This window comes from Tyto alba, unplaced genomic scaffold (genome assembly GCF_018691265.1).
Source record: "Tyto alba isolate M040663 unplaced genomic scaffold, T.alba_DEE_v4.0 Super-Scaffold_3, whole genome shotgun sequence".
Lineage (NCBI taxonomy): Eukaryota > Metazoa > Chordata > Aves > Strigiformes > Tytonidae > Tyto > Tyto alba.
In genome coordinates, this window is record NW_024881304.1 from 15255607 (window position 1) to 15277586 (window position 21980).

The 21980-nt window shown below is 44.3% G+C and overlaps 1 protein-coding gene across 8 annotated transcripts in view; it reads right to left on the reverse strand.

Annotated features, from left to right (window-relative positions):
• The window catches only part of FOXP1 (forkhead box P1), a 390943-nt gene that overhangs the window by 337856 nt on the left and 31107 nt on the right, over nt 1-21980 (reverse strand). For 7 of the 8 annotated variants that reach the window (XM_042799341.1, XM_042799336.1, XM_042799339.1 and 4 more), the window contains exon 2: nt 5642-5769. The exons of the other annotated variant lie outside the window; for it this stretch is intronic. The gene's annotated coding sequence lies outside the window, so the exon portion shown is untranslated. The remainder of the gene's footprint in view (nt 1-5641; nt 5770-21980) is intronic. 8 annotated transcript variants of the gene reach the window in all.

The window sequence follows — 21980 nt, forward strand, 5'->3', positions numbered from 1 at the left end:
TTCCAGCTGTACCACACACACCACTTCTCAAACAACAACCAGAGCAAGAGCTTCATCCCAGGGCGCAAATCAGAAAATGACTGGTCCTGTGTAGAGCTGAAAGCCCCTGGGAAGATGAGGTTTTTAAGAGCAGCAGCTCCAGCTGCCACCTAATTGTCTGACCAGTAGGTGCCCCAAACCCACAACCTCCTCACGCCATTATCTCCCGTCGGAAAGATGTTACGTGCTCCCATTCTTCCCTCCCTGTCTCCTTGCTTAAAACTGTCTGGGCTGCTGGCGAGGAAATGAGTCTGCCTTGCTCTACCTTTCCCTCCATCACCTTGCTGTCCGAGAGGACTGGTGAAAAAATGCTTCAGCTGCTCTTACACTTCTACAGCATCCATTTCCTGAGGCCCTTATGGAAAAAAGACTGTATCCCATCTCCTGCTGATGATAGTTTTATCAGATAATAGCGCGAAGCAGGAATGATCCTGTAAAGCTGTTACCAATACTCAAAAGATATCTGAAGAGCAGCAGTGAGACAGAGATCACGGTCGTTGCGTTCACCCACCAATGGGCAAAGCCCGAACAGCAACCAAGGGACCAGCAAAGCCTGACTACTAAAGAGCATATCATTACTTTAACCTGCCAAAAATACTTGTTTGGCTTTTGTAATTTTCTGTGTGCTCACTGTATTTTTTTATATTTCATTTTAAGTTAAAACCTGCTGAAATTCAGTGGCTCCTGACACAGCAGTGCCAAGGAAAAGGAGTCTCTGGTCCCTGAGAGGGACTTTTCTCAGTGCTGGCTTGACACATAAAATCTGTTTCTTCATTTATGTCTTCCCTCTTACCTATTTTAGACATGATGGTGTGAAAACATAATAAAAGCTCATGGAAAAAACTTCAAGGAAGCTAGGAAAGTATTCTTCAGATCATATTTAAAGGCCTTGGCTCACAAGTGGTTCAATGCCAGGAGGATAGCCGCTTGCACGCCCCAGCTCTGCCCCGGCGCCACGCCAGCGAGTGCAGGCTCTCACGCCTTCCCAGAGCACCAGCATCTCCATCTCCTGCAGCGTAAGAACTGCCCTGTGCAAGAAAAACAGTTACTGCAATACAAAACTCCAGCTACAAAACCCACGTTGCACTGTTAACGCTCTGCATCCCAAGAGGTGCTGGTGTCTTATAAGTTTCTCATACACACGCTTGTGATCCGTGCAAACTCAGAACTCCATCACGCCACGTGACACCTCTGCTGTGCTGCTCCTAGCTCAAAATATATCTTAAAAGCAGCTGAAGTATCAACTACGGGATTTTAATCATGCACTCAAAAACTCCATCAAGCCAGGTTGAGCCGTGCAGATAAAAGCTCTGCTCAGGACTTAGAGTTCACCACCTTCACACAGCAAAATCTTTTCCTGTTACGTGACTTATCAGAATAATGGATATTATTTGTGTGATAAAACAGATTACTTGAAAAATTGTCCCAAGCAATCATTATAGTCATAGCAAGGTCAGGGCTTGTTCTACTACCACAACAAAAACTCTGTATTTGGTTTCATAAATATAAAGCAATGAAAAATACCGCTAATTTGGCCAGGACAAAAGTCTACAATAACACCCTCATTTTAGGTGTGAGAAGATTTTTGTACCTAGAAGGTCTGAAATTCGCCTTTCTCCTGGTGACAAGAAATGCGCCTTGATGCCCCATCTCCTCCAGGACATAGGCAAAGTGGAAATAATTTTCAAAACTAATATGTACACCGAGTAACATGGTTAACATCATCCAATGAATTTAGATCCACCTACACGGTATAAATATATCTAGATACACTGTCACCTTCAGCAGAATTCATTAAAATAATGTTGTATCTTCCTTGTTAAATGTAATTTTTTTAATTGAAATTTAATCTTACTGCATTATTTGGTAGATTTTTAATTGACATTTGTAGTAATTAATTGGTAAGCATTACAGCTTTGTCTGAAGAATTTAAAACTAAATTTGACATCGAGATTGGCCAGCCACTGCTGTGAGGTGCCTGCTGGGAGCATTTCATCATCCTCCCAGCCCCTCCTGCTGATCAGAGGTGGGAGATGATGGTCTCTTTCTTACAGTCATGAATTACATTACTAATGTATTCCATTACCACCACGCAAATGTCATGTTAATTCCTGATCATCATCAAGTCAGACAATGGTTTCCACGCTGGCTCCCAGCCAATTAGCGGTGTGGAAAAATATTCCGCCAATTATATAACTTGAATTAGGTTAAGGACTCAAGAGAAAGCAAAATAAATGCTTTGAAAATACTTCTGAGATAAAATGTAAGTTGACACTGTCTTCATGTGCTATAGCCGATGTTATACAATCTGATAGGCAGCTGCCAACATTCATAACTGTTTATTAAATCTAGCCTCTCTTTATGGTGGCAGCTAAGATCTGTATTTTTACCAATATTAGGTTCATTGTGTTATGAAAAAAGACCAAAATACTTAGGAGCATTCACACCAGCTTATAAAACATATTATGTAGTATATTAAATTGTTAAAATTACTTCTCTCCTCCCCCCCGCCGCCACAGAGAAAGTTCCACAGACAGAAAAGTTTCAGAAAAAACAAAGTCTTTCTGCAGCCACCGATGCTTTAAGGAGCAGGGGAGATCCTGTGGGGACAGAAGTGCCATCGCGGGGCTGCTGCCACCTCTCCCGCCGCGCAGCCCTGCCGGGGGACGCGGGGCTCAGCTCCTGGTGCTCGTCCCCACTCCCCTGGTCCCACAAATGTACGTAAGAAAAGGTCACCGTGAAGCTGGATGTTAATGCCCCCGGCGGGCAGGGACACGGCAGGGACACAGCAGGTCACCACGTGAGCCCCGGCAGCACGCTGCGCCGGCAACTCGCTGCACGACCCGGCTTTTAGTGCCAACCCCATTATTTTGATTCGTTCTGTTCTTAACTCAAATTTATCATACAAGCATGGTTATCTCCAATTTAAAAACGTACACAGCACCCCGTTCCTCGACTTTAAAAATTTATAACTATGAGCAATTTGTTAAAACCTTCCACCGTATCTTTCTGTCTCATTTTCCTAGGTGCTGCAATGAGGCAATTCACTGTTCTGGCTGCTTACCCTAGATGACCTTTGCCTGCCATAAAATGGTATACAACTAAACGCTGTGCTTTAAATAAAACCCTTGCCTCTTCGAAAGGCCCTACGTATTCAGCCAACACAATCAGCAGAAACCACATTTGGTTACTCAATAAGCTGGAAACTTCTAAAACGCGTACGGCGGTGAATGAATTCCTGACATCACCAGGGACACTCGAGCGGGGAACAAGAGAGACCGTCGAGAAGTGGCTCTTGCTGCAGCCTGAGAAAGGATCACTCCTTTAAGCTGAACTCTCAAGGAAAATGAGAACAAAAACTGCATTAGCTCAACACGTACCCTCTGCAGTCAGCACATTGCTAGGCAACTTACCATCTCTTGATAGAATTATGGTGGAGGGCCGGTCGTACATCAGGGTTAAGATGAACACAAGCATCAGTTTTGGCCAACTGCTCCTTTCCAGTGGGACTGCTCAATGCTTGGTCATTTCATGTTATTATTTTGCGATATTTTCTAAGCACCTAGAGAGTCTAATCCATTCAGAAGGTATTTTAAAGCTATTATGTGACATGAAAATTTTAAGATAACTGGGAGTAAGTGAATTTTAGGAGGAATAGAATGAATCTTTTCCTTTGTTCAAGCCAGCATTTTGGAGAGAATTAACAATCCTTTTTGTTGCTTTTATTTTTTAATACCGAAGCTATCCAGAGGGGATGCGACTCAAACACTTTGTCTCTACCCCAGATGCTGGTCGGCCACAGCTCCGTGTCTCTGTAACTCAACCTGGCATCTCCAGAGGATGCTTCAAAACACCCCAGTCCTTCCATTTGCCACCACTGAGACCAGACACAAAGTCTCATTACAGGCAGTGCCACGGGGCTGTCACAACACCCAGCGATGTCACGCTTAACCTCGGCCAGCCTTAGAAGGGCCTCAATCTTTGATAGTGATGTGGATAGTAAGATTTGGACTCCAGGCATTATTTACAGTTATTAAAGAAGCATGAAGCAAATGCCCAGACTGCTTTAAATAGAGGCATGTGCCTTGCATATAACCGCAAGTTTTCCATGCATACTTCATAGGCACAAAGAAATAATTAATTAGTTAACCGCCATGATTAAAAATCAATTGATTCATATTTGACAGAGCAATGAGAAATTTCTGTATCACTGGAAAAGTCTGGAGTTGGTCCCTGTTTGGGGATCTCAGTCGTATCAGTGAGGTTGGTAATTTAGACATGAAGGAAATGGTAAGAATCTCTCTCCTGCGTGCACACTTTGAGCTGCCATATGGGTTTATTCAACTGTTTACTACACCAGTCGGTAAAAACTGAACAGCTATTATAATCTTTGCTAAATGACATGGTAATTATGCTACCTCTGGAAAAAAAAGAAAAAATGGAAACTTAAAAAAAAAAAAAATCACAATTCACTGATGTGTGAATTTCTTGGGTTTTACAATCTTTGAATTGAAATGCACTTTCTAACAAATGGAGGGATATTAAATATATAATAGAAACCTGAATTTCTTTTAAAAAACAATTTGCGTTCCCATTTCCTACACAATTTAATTATGCAGATTTCCTAGTTTTGAAAGATTTCTTACATACACTTTCCAATTTTCCTGCAAAAACTGATGAATCCTGTTTTCCCAACCTCTTGGTCTTCTGATTAATGAAGAAATACCGTGCCTCCTCTTGCTCTGGTTAATAAATGGGGCAGTCGGGAGCAGGCGGGGAAGAGGAGAGGGCACGGGAAGGCTCCCCACGCCCGGCTGCTGGGACGGGGACAGCCGGGGAAGGCACAACTGCCACTCGCCTGGCACAAAAAGGGATCAACGGGCTTCTCGGCTGGCTACCGCCACGGGGAAGTGGCAACTGCCAATGAACAGAGAAGGGGTGGCCCCACACGACCCTCTCAAGCTTGACCGAGCGCACCGTGGCCAGGACTGGCTGCCAAAGGCTTTGTCCCCGCTTTTCCTCCGGGCTGGGCCCCAGCACCACGCTGAACGGGGCAAGCGCACGCGACGGGACAGCTCTCCCGCGTACCAGTGACACCACTTTGTCACTGGGGTGCGAGTGCAGCGGACGGTGGAGCTGACTCTTCGTTGGCGGTGGGTCCTCGGAGAGTCCACCGTGCGACACACGACAGGGAGACCTCTCCATATTCATATTTAATCCTGACACGAATTGCCCACATAAGCACGTTTAGACCCTGACTAGCTGCGGGGTTTCAGTTTCAGGCAGTAGCTTCACCTGCATCACCAAACTCCAGTTTCAGCACTGAAGACCTCATAGGATTTGAGGGGATGGAGAGAAAAAAAGAAGGAAAGGAGTATTTTTCCTGGATTGATAATATTTGTATCACTACTATTTCATTACAATGAAGGTCGTCTTTTTTTATTTTTAAAGAATAGCGGTGACTTGCTTTTAAGCACAGACAATACAAAAAAAAAAGAAACCCAAAGGCCCACCATATTAAAATGAGGAGAAAAGGGTGAGGAAAAGAGATTGTAAGAAAGAGTAAGTGAAAGTTACTGCAAACTCAGGTTTGACGACTCACCAGTTTTACTTGCAGGCATCACACATATCCACTCATGACTCAGGGCAAATATGGGAAAGGATCGAAACCCTTATCATGGCAAATGTGTCTGGAAGCCGGAGTCACTCAGAAAAAATGTTCTCAGGAGACTGAAAGACAAAAACATGTTTTAAAACTTCACTCAGTTAGAATCGTATCAAAGCCTACCGTTTTCCTTTGAAAATAAAAGGTGGTTATAAACGCTGGAGGTGGGGGAAGCATTACAGGCGTATTTCTACGTATCAAACATTATCACACAGCAGACTTTATTTCGCTTTAAATAAAACTGAAACTTACACTAATAAGAAATGTTTTTAAAGACACATTTATTTCACATTTCCAACGTGCTCCTCTGACAGGCAAGCTTATATTTCTTTTAAATACCAAAATGTGTCACCATCCAAATCCATATTCTGCTCAAAAACACTGCACTGTGCACAAAATCCAGATACCTTAACCTACTTTGCATTATCAAACTGTAACAGTCTCCGAATTTCTGAAATATTTACTCTCTGCCTTCACTCACTGGATCCTGATAAAACCTTAACAAAATGTAGAATCTCTTGTTAGCAATAATCTTTCCTCTGAGATAAGGAAAAACACATATAAAAACTATTTGATGTTCAGGGTGAAAAGGCAACATTTGCAAACATCAGTTAAGAAATACCAATTAGTATGGTTTTTTCCCCAGCTATTAGTAACACAGATTGAGTTTAAGCTTAGCTCAGAGGAAGCTGCTTGCTGCACAAATGAAACATCCATTTTACTAATAAGGGTATTTTAAAATAAGATGTATAATTTCTTCACTGACAAAGTATCCACACTGCGGAAAAGCTCATGTTCAGAAATATGAACAGAGGGGTTCCCAGGGCTGTTCTGCATCGCACCCATGAAACCTCATGGGATTTAACCAGCAGCTCCAGTGCCCCTCCAACTGGGGAAGGGCACCGGCTGCCTTAACGGATGCACCGACGCCCCGGGGAGCCTCTGCTCCCTGGACCCCAGAGGACAAGACAAACTTTGCAACAGAAGAAACTGTCCTGAAGGACCTGGCTAGGAAAAAATATGAAAATAAAAATCACGTGTGGTGCTTCTGACCTCTTCATTCCCCAGTCCTCTCCCTCCGTAGCATCCCCAAGGCAGTGGCTGTTCCCAGCCTTTCCACAACTACCAGCGCCTTGGCAGTGGCAGGAACTGCCATCTCCAAATTAACCTCGCGGAGTTAATTATTTTGGCAGCCCACTGCAGCCTTCCTGAGGAACATCTGGGAGCTTCTGTCTTAGCAACAACTGCATGAAATTTCCTAAGACAAAAAACAGGTACTTTTCTGGCCCTAGGGCTTTCTCCCATTCTTTGCTGAATGCAACGCAACAGCTCAAATAAGATCACAAGAGTTCAGAAATCTAAATATAGGGATTATGAGACCCTATTATAAAACTGTGCTACACAATAAAAATAGATCCAAAAGGGGTTTTTAAACAGCACTTATGCTAAACGTGACTTCTTTCACAGAGACTCTGAAATACCTCCAAACCAAAAGTGACCTGCATTTTGCATCAGTTGTATTTTATTCATGAGGAGCAGAGCACTTGAGAGAAGCAACTGAGCAGTGTCAGAAACACACATCCAAGGTTTGCTTTATTGCTGAGCTTGATGACAGATATGCAGATGGGTATGTAGCTGAGCAGAAAGCTGCATCTACACATGTTGGGGCAAGATTTCTCCAGATGACTTGCTGTACCACAGTATTCAATTGCTTAGTAATCTTTATCCATGATATGTCTGCAGAGCAGGCAAGTGTCATTAGCCCCATTCAGAAGATGAGGAATTGGGGCTCATTCTGGCTAATGCTTGCTCAAAAGATTTCACGTTCTTTTGAGACTTCTGAGGCAAAATGACTTGTCTAAATAATATATTTGGTCTGTAGCAGATGAGGGCTATGGTGTACGGAAGCACTGTCCTCACCGCCCGATCACTCTTCTCCTTCACATCCCTACTCGAGCACGAGGAATATCTTGGCATCTTTGTGCCAATAAGCTGATTTGAAAACTGGGAGACCTTCTACACAAGGAACAAGAAACAGTGTTAGGATTAGGTAAAGACATCTCATCCCAGACTAGCCTGAACTCTGACGATGTACCTGGAAAAATGGGATGCTTCTTACACCATCAAAAACTGACCTCGCCAAATTACTCCACAAAACATTTCTTCAGCCGGGTTTCCCAAGGGAACAAGGCTTACGTGATCACCATGTACTTTCGGTGCCCAGCCCCACCTGCACCTTTTGAATCCCTTGGGATTAACAGGAGCAGCGAGCTCCCAAAGACAGGGATTCTCACGGCATAAAGCGTGGGGCTTGCACCGCTGGAGGACTCCGGAACCATTCGATCAGCCGTCTCCCACACCAGCTGGCTCACCGGCACGTCGCCAGCTCCAGGCTGGGCTGTGCCAGGAGGGAGCCCAGTGTGGCCCGGAGGCAGCTCAGGCACTTCCACGGACCTCAGCGCCGAAGAGCCGGGGGAAACCACATGTAGTGCTGAGGGGAAGGGTGGAGGAGGGAGAGGAACAGATAATAGATCGGTTCTGATAAACTGAAGCCTTTAATGATCTACCCACGCACTTGAGTTCGATCTGGCATTGACAAATTGAAGCTTTTAATGATGCGCCCACACATTTGAGTTGGACACTCCTCTTCTACAACTTTCACAAAAATAGCCTGCTGGGTTAAAGACGGAGAAACTCTAATAACGCTGCAACATGAGCAACATGAGCTGCTGCTGCCACGGGCAGACCTTCATTCTCCCCGCGCTAGATTTCACTAGTGACATTTGCTATGATCTTCCTATACAGAGGGCAACAGAGACCCTGTAGGCACATTTTCAGGTGGACATCATCTGTGTACTCTTGAGCACCCTTTGACAAAACTTCTCCCCCAATGGATTCCTTGATGCGACCTCCAATACAGACCTTCTCCCGCACTGCCCTGCTCCCACTCAGCTTCTCCGAAGGCTACAGCTAAATAAGAAGGGGCAATGAGATGCAGGAGCTTTAGCATAACTGAAGTGCAAAGTCAATCAAACCTTGAAACAGGAATCTGGGCTTCATTAATTCTAGCAATCACAATGTTTTTATTATCACTGTATTAATCAGAATAGGAAACCTATTAATCTGCCCCCAACAAAAATTAATCTTTGTAATATTAAACAGATTTGAAAGACAAGTTTTAATATTTCACTGTTTAAATCTCAAAGGCAGGGGTGCACAGCTGAGATGATCTGGCGGACCACTACGGACTCCATCTCACCAGCGTGGGGCCAGCCCTGCCCCCCTCACCTTTCCCCGACGCTTCCTGCTCTCTTCGCGCATCTCCACCCCGGGGTCTGGCTGCTCCCAGGGCTTCCGAAGCAGCCGAGAGCATCGTTTCATACTGCAAAACTGGCTGCAGCACTTGATGCAAGTCAAGAGTTTCTGCTGTGACCTAAGGAACAGCACAGTGCCTCGCATCCAGCAGTGCTTGGGTGGCACAGGCTGGAAACGGCCCCCAGGCGAAGAGCATTCAGCAACGGGCCGGACAAACCCGGCGGGTTGCAGATCCACACCCGTGTGTTCAGGGGAACGAGAAAGGGTTCGCTGGGAGAAAAAGGCAAGCGGCTGCAAACCAAGAAAGGATCTGAAATTCCCGCGCTCCACCGGAGCGAGTCGTGGATTGGTACATGGATCTGGCACGGGGTACCCACGCCCGACTCCCCCTCAAGCCATCCCAGTGAGCTGCAGAACACCCCGCTGCTACCAGGAGGTGTGGCATCAAAAGAGAGCCCAGTTTTGAGGAGAAAATGGGTGGCAGAGGGAAAGTCCTTATCGAAATGAAGGCAAGGAACAGGACGAGACAGAAGGGGGCTGAGGAAATAAAGACAAATGACAAATGTGATTGCAAAAAGAGGAAAACGACCCAAAGCCTCTCCACACCCTGCCTGGGGTGGGTGACACGGATGAGCACACGGCTGCGGTTCTGCTGCTGCTCTTCTGTCACCATCCTGCAGTGGCAACGGCTGATGGACACGTTATTTTGTTACTTGGCCAGATTTTCATTAAAGCAGCGTTCACCAACATTTTTTTATATATAGATACATATATACACATACATAGATATGCATACACCTTGGGACTGTATTTGGCACGATGTATCTCAAAGCCTGATCAAAGGCAGAACTTCAATCATCTTATGCATCACTCACATTAGGCTGTTTACTGTCTGCAATGAAACTACAGAATACTGTTTTAACTAATGATTTCTCAAAGCCATGTTGCACAAAAGAAAACAGGTTCAACTTGTACATCAGTGCCTAAGAGACCGCTCCAAAACAGACAACTGTATGAAAAGTTGTGCCCATGTATACATATATACAAAACTGTTTTTAAGTGACTGTTTTAAATTAGAATAAATCTGTGTTCTACCAATTAAGCTTTGAATGCACGGCTGATATCGTTCGCTATTTTAAACAAGCGGCATAATAAATGCAAAAATTCAAATATTTTAGAGAAAATACTTGGAGAGTTGAGACATTAATTTTGCCATATACAGTCTGTTTCACAGGGATTTAAAAAGCGTTATTGCCACCCTGGGTACATTGGAATAAAGATGAAACACCATCCTTTCCTATTTACATATTAAAAAATACGTGCCTTCTTCATACAGACTACCCAGCTTGCTGATACATGACTCTGTTAAAAACAATACAGCCTTTTGGGAAAATGCAAAGCCCCAAACTAGATGTGTCCTTAACAAAAATTAACTGCACTCTAACAGGTTGTAAGTGGAAATAAAATGTATTGCTGTCTTGTTTATCCTCCCCTCCAGCAAGTGTCCTGGGGGAGCTGGGCCGGGGCAGCCGCAGCTCCCCAGGGCCCTGCCTAAGGATGGAGCTGTTTACCAACCACCATCACCAGCAACAAAACAAGAGGAGTAAGATCAGCCTGGAAAGCCTTGGGATCTCGGGGTGTCTACACGCAGGTGAAGAAACAAACAAACAAACAAAACCTCTCAAAAAAAAAATCAAACAAAAAAACCCACTCCCCCCCCAAAAAAAATCTACCATCCCTATTCTTACTTCTACCTCATACACCTGTACTTGATTGTAGCTTGAGATGCTCAGCAATTTCCTAAAATTTTTCAATACAGACATAATTTTTCTAAAATAAATAACCTCTTTTTTCCCCTTTCTTTTCTTTTCCTTTAAATAAATTGCCATTAGAAAGACAGGCACAAAGCACCCTCAAAAAACCACGCAGGCTGCTAGCAAGGGGAACTTCACTGCGCCAAGTAGTAACATTTGTTCTTCCCTTTCAGCTGGGGTCCACCTCAACATTCTGATATTGGTTGGAGCTTTCATTTGCAACTAGAGCAGAGCTGCTTGGGACAGAGGGCTCCTCCGGAGTATGCCATGTGGCCTGCACAGATGTTCCTTTTATTCTCATGTCCCACAAGGCTCCGTGGCTCACTGGTGTTAAACAGATTACGCAAGTAGAACACTTGATTTTGCATGTCCCCCTTTTTTCCAACAGTTGTCTAATTTACTCAACTCATTTTGGCCCCCCCTCCCCCCCACAATCACTACAGAAAACACAGAAAAATCAGACAGAAGCAAGGAAGTTTCTCCTCAAAGATCAGAAATTGCAGAAATGCTCAGCGTCTGCAAACAAAGCAAAAATGCAGAACAAAACTCTTATTTGGACAGCAAAGTAACTAGCTCATTAGGTGCCAGGTTCTTCTAAAAAAAAACTTCATCATATCCCAGTAACACCAGTCGCTACAAGTATCATAATCTCTCACCCTTATTTAGATGTCCAAATGAGAATTGAACTTTTTCCAAAAAAAAAAAAAAAAATATCTAACACCAATTATGGGTGCTAAGCATTTGAAAATCCTTGAAAATCTGGCCTTCAACTCGGTCACAAAGAAGGGGCTTAATGTCCCGGCTGTCAGGCATCCCAATCAACAACTGAAGTCAATGGGATCTACACACTACCTTATTAAAAAAAAAAAAAAAAAAAAAAAAAGAGCCTAAGAGGCTCATTAAGCAACTTCAGCTACAGGGAGACAACCTTGCTGCAGAAGACAGCAGCTATACACAGCTTTGTGCATCAGCCACTTTGCTCTCATGCTTAATTTGATTAATCATTCTGGTATTATCCCCAATTAGAAAAGTGTCTAATAGGAAAAATAATAAAAAAAAAAAAAAAAAAAAAAAAAAACCACACCTCAAAAAAACAAAAACGGATTAAGACTAAGACACAGCAGAAAACAGCAGCTACTGAGACTGCAACTACTTGGGACTTCTGGCATTTGCCAAGGATACAAAATTAAAGCTAAAAATTGTGGGCAAATACAAAGGCAATGGTGTTTCATCCAGACTGTGGATTTTGAATTTTTTTTTTTTTTTATTTTTTTTTTTTTAATAAACTGCAACTGAATTCCAGATGTTGAAAGTTGGGAAGTAAAAATTGCTTTAGCTGTAAAAACACGGAAAGGTGAGACAAAAAATTCTGCTGAAATATAATGATTCTAAGGGATGAAAGCAAAGCCCATGCTCCCTCTCCCCAGGAACGGGGTGGGACGGGATTTTTTCCCCTCTCTGTGCCAAACCAGGTAGCGGCACAGGGGGTTGCCTGAAGTCTCCTTTTAATAAGGGACAGAGCAGAGCAGAAATCACTGGGAAGTCCCTCAGTGGGGAGGGGAACGCAGGTCCCCCACATTTCTGGTGCTGTGGCAGTCATGAACGGAGCCCACCCAGATCCTCCGGCACCCACGTCCTGCCTCCAGGCAACCCACGGCTGGAACCCAGCAACTCCTCCTGCACAACAGCCCCAGGGCAGGGGTCTCGTGGATGCAACGGACACGAACCAGTACATCCCCGAAAAATGCACAAACCCACCATTTCCTTTCGCCAGAAGCCAAATCACCCCTGGCACAGCAGAGCCACGTGTGAGGCTCCGGGATGTACAATCCAAATTCGGACTTGCATGACTGGCTCTCATTTTAATGTATGGGTTCAATCACCATCAACACTCAGGGCTTTTGAAAGCAGAATTCAGGGCAGTATTTTGAGATCGCTAGTTTCACTCCTGTTTGCTTTCATCACAGCATCCACAACACTCTGCAGATGAACGTACAAAATCACCAAGGATCCTACAGCATCCTGCCAACGCCACCCCAGGAAGACACTCAGTTTCACCCTAAAATTCAAGGACAGCAGCAAATGTTTGGATTTTGATAAGAAGGGGAATATTCATCAGCATACTTCACTAGTGATGCAGTCAAAACTTGCAAACTTAGTCACAGAAATATGACTGAACTTGTCTGCTACCACAAAACAAAGTACCGTCTAGTGGTTAAAATCGGAGGACATGATTCAGGAATGCAAGCCTTTTCAAAGAAGAACTAAAACACATGATTAAGTGCTGTTGAAGTCAATAGGCTGATTCAGAGACCAACTTTTGGAGCGATGCATAATACTCCCCACATTGCCATATGGCTCTCAGTCAAACTTCCTAGAAGCATTTGCTAATACTGGGTTCCACCACAGCTTTTGGGAGGCCTGCTTTTCTTTTGCCTTTTTTTTTTTTTTTTTTTTCCTTCTCCTCTTTCTTTTTTTAAACCTACGTCTGGGATGATTTTCACCCACTCTGAACATCCTCTGGGCTCTCACCGGCTGAGAGAGAATACCCAACCATGATTACTACAGGGTGGTGCCGACTCAATGCAATGATTAATATTCTCAAATGAAAGGTTATCTATAAAGAATAAATAAATGCAAATACATAGTATATAATATATAAGTGTATCCTATATAAAGTAATAAATGCAGATCTAGAAATAATAAATACATGCAAATTTATTATAAGCCAAATGCACTTTTTGTGGTGTTCAGTAAAAGGTATACAAGCCTGTTACAGCAATGGAATCCAGTGTGCACATCTTGGCCAGCTGAGGGACCTCTGCAAACACTCCCAATCCCACCTCAGAACTCCTGAACCCGCTCCCTTTATGACTTGCAAAATCTTCACTTCTCCTGCCAGCTCCCCATTCATGGCTCCAGTCAAATCTTCTGTGGCAGGTTGGCTATTTCTGATCCTTCTAATCTATGTTGTGTGCAGATAGCAGCCCCTCGCCGCGGTCCCCCCCGGAGCGGTGACAGCAGCACGGCCACCGAGGCCACCGCCCCACGCCGAGCCAAACGCATCCCCGAGGTTTTCCTTATCTCCCAGGAACGCCACCCCACAGCACCTCCTGCTCCCCAGCCATCCTCAACCCTGCCAACACAAACAAGCAGCAAACCAAACCTTTTAACAAGATAAATGGATACCTAGCAGCGCGCAGGTTTGTAGCAACTCGGTTACAATTTTTATTTCTATTTATAGGATGGGGAAGGGAAGGGGGAGACCACTGGCAGAGCCACCCACTGACTTTTCATCCCGTCCCCAAGTCACCTGACTGGCATTAATCCGCTAATTTTGCACATTTCCTGATCCTTGCAAAGGCTGAAAAGTTATTCTTTACGTTTAGTCACTGAAAAGAAGAAATAAAACAAAAACCTGATGAATTCTTTTGAAACTCTTCATAGTACAGATAAGGTGTAACATGGTTTTTAAGCAGTTTGAAAACACCCTGTTACTTCCTACAATTAAATAAATGCAATTGCAGCCTAAATCAGCCCTTCCAGCCATCTTGTCTTTAAGGCAACAGGAAAAGAAGAGGCGCTACAATGTACGGTACTTTTTCTGGCTATTAAAGTGTTTCTCCTTTTTCAGTATCTAAATTAAATCAAATGGAGTATACTAAGTAAGCCCATAAGACACAGCACATGATGCAAGAGTCTTAAAATCCTTATCTATTGAGCACTCCAGCTTAAAGGCTGATGTTTTATGTTCCCCTGCAGCACAGGGGGATCCTGCTGGCTTGGCCAGACTAGGAAAATAAGCTTCGAATGACCAAACGCAACTGCAACTTAAAAAGTAGGAACCAAACCAGACACAACAAACCACAGAGCAGCCGGCCTGAGCTTGCCCAGCACTGCCTTTCCCTCACCGGCACGCTCCCCGCGCCACCGCGGGTTTTGCGGGGCAGCTGATAAGATGCTCGCGAGTACAAGAAGCCAGCGAGTTGGGTCGTTAATCACACGATATTTAGCCCGAGATGCAGAGGGCGAGGAAGGCAGAAGGCAGGAGCGCGCCGACAGAGCGACAGATGCACGGCGTTGTGCAAATTTGCTGAATTCCAAAGTTATGAATTCCTCGAGTTTAAGCAATTCTTGAAATGCCGCCGAGCCAAAATCCACAGGCCTGTCTGGATGCTCTCCCTGGAGGTGCCGGCACTGGGGCGAGGGGATGGCGCAGTTTGGGGGAACCCACCCCCCTGGCACCCCCCCCCCACCCCGGGACACCGTGCGGAGGAGCAGGGAGGGCGTTTTGGGTCATTTTGTGCCCGTGCTCGCCCCGGGCAGCCCTGCAGCCAGCTCACGGGACGGTCATTCCCTGCACGGACCACACCTGACCCTAGGCAAGAACCGGGTGCTCCTCCGCACTCCTGCCCCCGTACCCAGCCCAGGGCAAGCCAGAGGCACAGCGTGCCAAGTACTGCTGAGCCCGTAAGTATCAGCTTCCTACAGCATGCAAATAAAACCTCAGTTCAGGACATAGTCCAGCCTCTATCCTCCCAGTTTGGATACGCTTCTCTCCTGAACATATGTAACTAAAGCATAATTACATGTGAAACATCATTTTAAATGTCCCATTAAAGGGACATTTATCAAAGAAGAGTTAAGCAGCTCAAATATTAAAACGTGAGAAAAACTATTGCTGATAACAATGACCTAAGTTAATATTGGTAGTTAATTAAGTCTAGCTGGATTCTCAGACTTTTATTGGAAGATTGAGGCTTTTTCAGAAAATTTGTGTTCCTAAATAATATAATTTACTTAAGTATTAGCTCTATTAGATCCATCAATTTAGCTTTTATTGTTCAACTCATTTGCTGTACATTTAGCATACCTGCCCATAGAAACAAACCACACACTGTACCTTATTTCCTCCAAAGAAAAGGTCTGTAATTATCACCACATCTACTAAGTGTATTTGGAGGTCAAATTTCAGATCTCTTCCTTTCTTTTTTTCTTTTTTTTTTTTTTTTTTTTGACCCTTGTTACCTTTCAACTTTTAAGTGCCAGAAAACAGTTTTGAAAATTTAAAAAAATACCTCTCTGGGCAGGGAAATGCAAAAATCACGTTTCCTCTGGACCAGACTTCACAGCTTGAAAAGAAAAAAAATAAAAGAGAGAGAGAATCACTTAATGGTGCAGAGCAGCCACGGGGCTGGAGCTGTGATGACAGCGTTGGGACATCCTCAAAACCACCAAGCATTCAAATAATGCAAAGCAAAGCACTGCCGCCAGTGCAGCCGATCTGCGGGTCATCGCAACCCTGTGGACGTAACGCTACTATCTGTGATGAAGAGAGAAGGTGAATTTCAAATCATGCTGGTTGTTTTTTAGTTTTCTAAAACCCACAGGAGCTGAGTGCATCCCTCTCCAGGAACATTTGGAAAAGCAGAGTTAACATCGCTGACAGCAGAGAGGGAAGCGTGGCCTTAGCCAGCATCCTTTGGCATGAAGGGATTGCCTGACATCAGAGAAGAAACGATCAAACCACATTCTGAAAAGCTCCTCAGAGATGTACCAACAAGTAATATTAAAATAATAGTGATTTCCTCACGGTAATAAGGGATAGAAGGACAGAGAGGGGAAAAAAAATTCTAAAAAGACACCAGCCCACAGTAGTAACTACAAAGAAATAATTTCAGGGCCCAAACCAATATAATTTTTTTTTAAATTAGAACAATTTGATAAAACAACACTACTACAAGCCCACCCAAAGCAGCAAGAAGTCATTTTTACCATTTTAATGAAACACAAAGCCGATATGCTAACTTAAAGGATCAAGACAAAATAAGATATGTGGGCCGGCAAACTGAATGCCAAGTTTTACCCATGTGAATTCAGTTATAAATGCTTGGAAAATGTGATTCCTTAACTTAGAAATAGCTGCTGTAGCATTCAAAGGTACTCCAGTAATTACTGGAATGCTTGCTGAAAAACTAGACAGAAGCTAACATCTTACTTACATTAAATACACATTCACCGCAAATTAAAAGAGCCACAGGAAAAAAAATTAAAAAAAAATAAAAAAAAAATTGTAAAAAAAAAAAAGAAAACAATCAGGCAAGAGCAGATGTTCAAAAAAAGAAGGAAAAAAAAAAATGACAAGGGAGGGCCAGATGCTCATTTCTGGTACTCGGCATGGTGCGCCAAAGGAGCCCCGCACCAGAAGCCTCCCCAAAACACCAATGCTGAACAGCCAAAGGGAGTCAGGTTGTCACCTATACCTCTGTAAGTGGTAATTTCATCCCAGATACTGCAATAACACGCTACCTTAAAATCGGAAAAATGCTGCCTAGTCATCCGAGACAACAGTAAAACAAGCAGCAACGCCAAGTGCAGTTGTCTACTACTGCCTGAGGGACTCGTGGGTTTAGCAACCCGGCTGGCATAAGGATTGTATTATCGAGGAGTGCCCTACATTGCTTTATTAAGTGCCAGTGAAATGTCTATTGCACTCTGTGCCTGGGAAATACTGTAAGAAACGCCAGCCACCACCAACCGAACTACAAATGAAGCTGCTTGACCAATCCAGGCTTATTATCAGTTGCTATTCCCTGAAAATAAACCGTTTTGGAAATAAGAAACCGGTGACGTTAGCAGAGATGGGTAAGAGAACCTCTTTGCAGTGAACATAAAGCCCCAGGACACGCTGGTAGGAGCGGGAAAGTCTGCACCCAGGCTCTGGAAGGAGGTACCCGAAGAGAAGTTATCTGCAAAATGTGCATCACACTCTCCTGGCTCTCTTCACACCTCCCCCTTCGCATCCCCACTCCCATGCACCTTCGCGTCTATTCCCACACTTCTCTCGCTACCCACATCCTGAACATATTTATGTTGTAAATATCCATTTGGAAGCTTTCGGTATGCTTGTGGCACAAAGAAGGATGCTGCTTTGAGCTTCAGAAGGCAGCCATCTCGCCATGACCCTTCTCTCCTTTTCCCAACTGCACAGGAGGGGAAAAAATTACTTGGCCCTCACCCTTATCTTTTATCCACTCAGGAACCAGATTATTGCCTAATAAAACTTCACTGCAAAGCTATTAAAAATTAAAGGGATATTTCCCTTCCTACATAACGATTTGTCACAAGCCAGACCTAAATCAGAATTGATGAGGTTCATGGCACCTTCCTTTTTTTTTTTTTTTTTTTTTTTCCAATTCGGCAGAATTTTCAGATTTTTTTGCAGCCCTTCTCACTCCTGACTGACATAGAATTTCTCCTTCAGTCCTCTAGACCTCACTCCTTCATCAAGATGAAGTAAGAGGTGAATGGCAGCTGAGCCAGCAGAAATGTTCCCACTGTCCTTCAGGAAACAACATCGAAGAGTCCAAGTAGTTGGTATGATTCAGAACTAGTGGTAGAAAAAGGACAAACCAGATTACAGCAACATAGAGGACTCCATCCAAAACCTGCATCCAAAGAGACTCCAGCTAACATATGGTGGAAATGTGACTTTCTGCAAATATCCTCCGCAGAAGCCAATTCCTCTCCTCCACCCAAGCCACGTCCAATAGCTCTAGTAGAACAAGCTGTTACTTACACGTATTAGTCAGGATAGGCATCAGCCATGATACAAATTTTAATCCATCTAGCTAATGAGGAATCTGCCATCTAGTTAACGTGTTCAGACCCTCCAGAGAAATTAAAATCCACCTATTTAGGCTCCTCGCTAGCCAATGCGCTGCCCGTCCCGGAGCGCGGCGGCTGCTTTTCCGAGTCATCGTGTCCCGCGCTCCCTCCGCGGGGCCGGCACCGCTCTGCTCCACCAATACAAAGAGAAGCACCCGAAGCAGAATCGCGGTGGAAAAACAGAACTTGGAAAGAATGCGCTAGCAACTTCAATCCAAATATAAAATGCATTTAAAGGTCATAATTTGCATAACTACATCTCATGTTTTTTGTTGTGTGTGTGTGTTTTTTTTTTTTCCCCCCCTTTTTTTTTTTTTTCTTTCTTAAATTGCTCTATCCTGGAAGGTGCCGAGCGCTTCTGAGAATTGCTGAGCGCCTCTGCTTCTCGTTTAAAGTTTTAACAACATTTAGGGCTGTTCAGTGCTTGGCAGGAACAGCTCTGCAACGCATCTTAGGACCACGCTAATAGGTACATAGCATTTCTGAAAAAAAAAAAAAAAAAAAAAATCTTTTCAAAAAACAAACTAATGAGAGAAGGCACACAGCCCTGAGAGTGTACGGCACCATTATCACAAGCTGACATCGGAGTTTCACTTTCTTATGATGCACTCTTGGCGGTGGGTTCAGAAAAGCAGCAAGATGCAACCAGTCATAACAGGAAGAGCTTGAAAGGCCACGGGCACAAGTTGCCCTGATGACAATCAGGGGTTTTTTAATCCTTTTGTTCACTTTCATCAACTGCTGCCCCAGTCTGCATCCAACAAGGATGCTACCCTGATCCCCTAAAACTTCATCACCAAATCCATACTCAGTCCCATGAAAAGTGTCATATTTTCCTTGAAATAACTCTAAGTGGAAGAATAGCAGGTACAAGGAGTGCCCTCTTCAGCCAGAGTGAAAACCAGGAGATATGGGAACGTTCAGCCCTTACTTCCTGCACAAAAATAATTATAATGGCCAATCTGTGCTGCTGCGTAGTCTGCTGGGGTAAAGATGAAATGGTTTCAAAAATTGCTATCAAGGCAAAAGAAGGGCTTGTCACAGCAACATCTGAGGCTGCTGCAGAAGTGGTATTCTGCCTTCTCCTGAGCTACAGAAGGAAACTCTGGAGATGACCAAAAACTGTGGCTACAAGCCTGCAGTTCCCCCCAGCTTGTATAAACGTGTTTGCAAAGATCAATGCACTCGGCATCGGGTTCAGAGGCTGAACGCGGCATTATCACCATTAGCACCTGACTGATGATTGACACAAACCACACACCACCTACAAAGGCATTGCACAGACCCGAGCGTGGGGGAAAGCAGGCTTTCCAAAAACCCTCCGCAACATCTTAGATGTTTTCCCACATTTCAACTTAAGAGGAAAAAAAAAAAAAAAGATCAAGGTTGCAGTATCCGTGTTAAACGGGATCTTTCATTTCCGTGGCATCCGCTCACATTCCTTTCCAATGTTGAGAAATATTCTGTTTATTCTGGACTCAGCACAAGATCTTTCCATCAAAAGCAAGTTCCTCCTAGTTCTCTGCTGCAGACGTCGCCAGCAGAGAAAGGACCCAGAGCACCCGGGCTTGCTAAGAAGCAATGAGTATCACATTAGAGATGCTATGTACTCAGTTTTTTAAGCTGCACGTTTATTTTTTTTTTTCAGAAAGGGGAGTAAAGAGCACAAGATTTTCTTGTGAAAACTATCTATCTCAACAAACACAGCGAAAACCTCAAAATGAAGTTCACAAAGCCCTCTGGATTTCCCACAGTAATGTTAGTCATGGGGTCTTTATGAGAAATGCCCCAGTCCTGACTACTTGCTAAGAGAGAACGATGATACACTCGTTTCATTACCATCAACACTAAAATATGCACTCGATAAGAACTTCTGCATTTCTGGTGCCTTCCCCCCCAGTCTCATCACCCTCCTTGCTCTGCGGCACAAGGTTAAAGCTCCTGATTCCTGGTCCACCTTACTGGGGGTCTCTGTAGGCTCCCATAAGAGGGGATTGTTCCATCTGATGAAGCAACCAGACCTTAAGCAACACGAGGTGAAAATCCCTTCATCTCCCACACCGTCTCCCAAACTTATATTTTCCAGAGAGGCTGAGGAGATTGGAGGAGACACCCCCTTCCAAGCCAAGCTGTGGTGGGGAGGCAGAGGTGGATGGTCCAGAGAAAGACAGCCATAATGTCCAGGTCTGGTTTAGCTCAGGAGTGCCTCCAGATCCCAGTTTGAGGGAGAAATGAGACTGCACGCCTACACTGGGGCCTGCATTGGCAACACGTCATCAGCCCACGGAGGACAACGGGGCTGTGCTGGGTGATGAAACACCAACATCTGCAAAGGATGGTGTCTCCATAAATCCAGCCGTGCCTGAACCCTTACAACTGAGGCTTCAGAGACAATTTGGCACAAGAGGCCCGAGTTTTCCTGAGGTTTTAAAGGATGTAGATTCAAATCAATACGAAGCTCTCAAGGGCCTCTGTGGCCAGCACACGTGTGGCCTTAGGAGGTCCTGCACCAACCACAACGTGGTCTCTGAGAACGGATGGTTCAACCTCCCCGAGGACACTCTGGCAAGAGGAGATCCACACACAGCCTCATGCACAGTAAGAGAAATCCACAGGTTCCCTTCATTGCAAGGCGTGCTTTGCTTTGCTTTCTTGTTTGTTTGTTTTTAAATATTCTGGCAGTGGAAACAGAGTCACTGTTTTGTTTTTCTCCCCCACATATGCTATATAGTTTTCTCTCTAGCACTCATTTCTTGCTTACTCAGTTGACTATAGTCTGCTTCTCTCACAGGAACGCTAGCTGTGTTTGTCCCCAAACTGTATCGTGATCCAACTGCTTTGTGTCATCCCACCAGCCCCGCTCAGAGAACGACGATCAAAATATTTTCCCTAGGATGCGACGCCGAGAGGTGGGCATATATGTTATTTTAGAGCAAAGCTGACCTACAAGGCTGAAGAGTGCACAGAAGTATTTTAGATAGTGAACTCGGTAAACACAACATGAAACGAGGGAGTAGTGCTACAAACAATACCAAGGCTTTGTTTGTACAACAGTGCTATTTTGCCAGATACACTGCTAAGAAAATACCCCATTTCAGCTACACTGCACAGGAAGTCCCCCTGCAAAACACTGCACAATACAATGATGCTTTCAGCAACATTTACATGCGGCCAATAAATTAATACAGGACACCCCAACTGTCTGTGTGTTGCAGTCATCAACAAGTAGGTCAAATTAATTCTGGAAGGCTGTGAGAGGCACATAAAATAGTCTCCGGCAGCAGTCCGAGGCAGAGATGAAGCAATCCCCACTTGAACTCATCTAGAAGCACTGACACAAGCCCAGGCGCTGAAGGGATGCAGGACGAAGCTGTCCCCAGTCCACACAACTCGCCTTCTATCTCTGCAAGTTAAAATTAACTTCCCTGACAAAATGCAAATACATTAGAAAAATACCCAAGCCAATTAAGACACAAGTG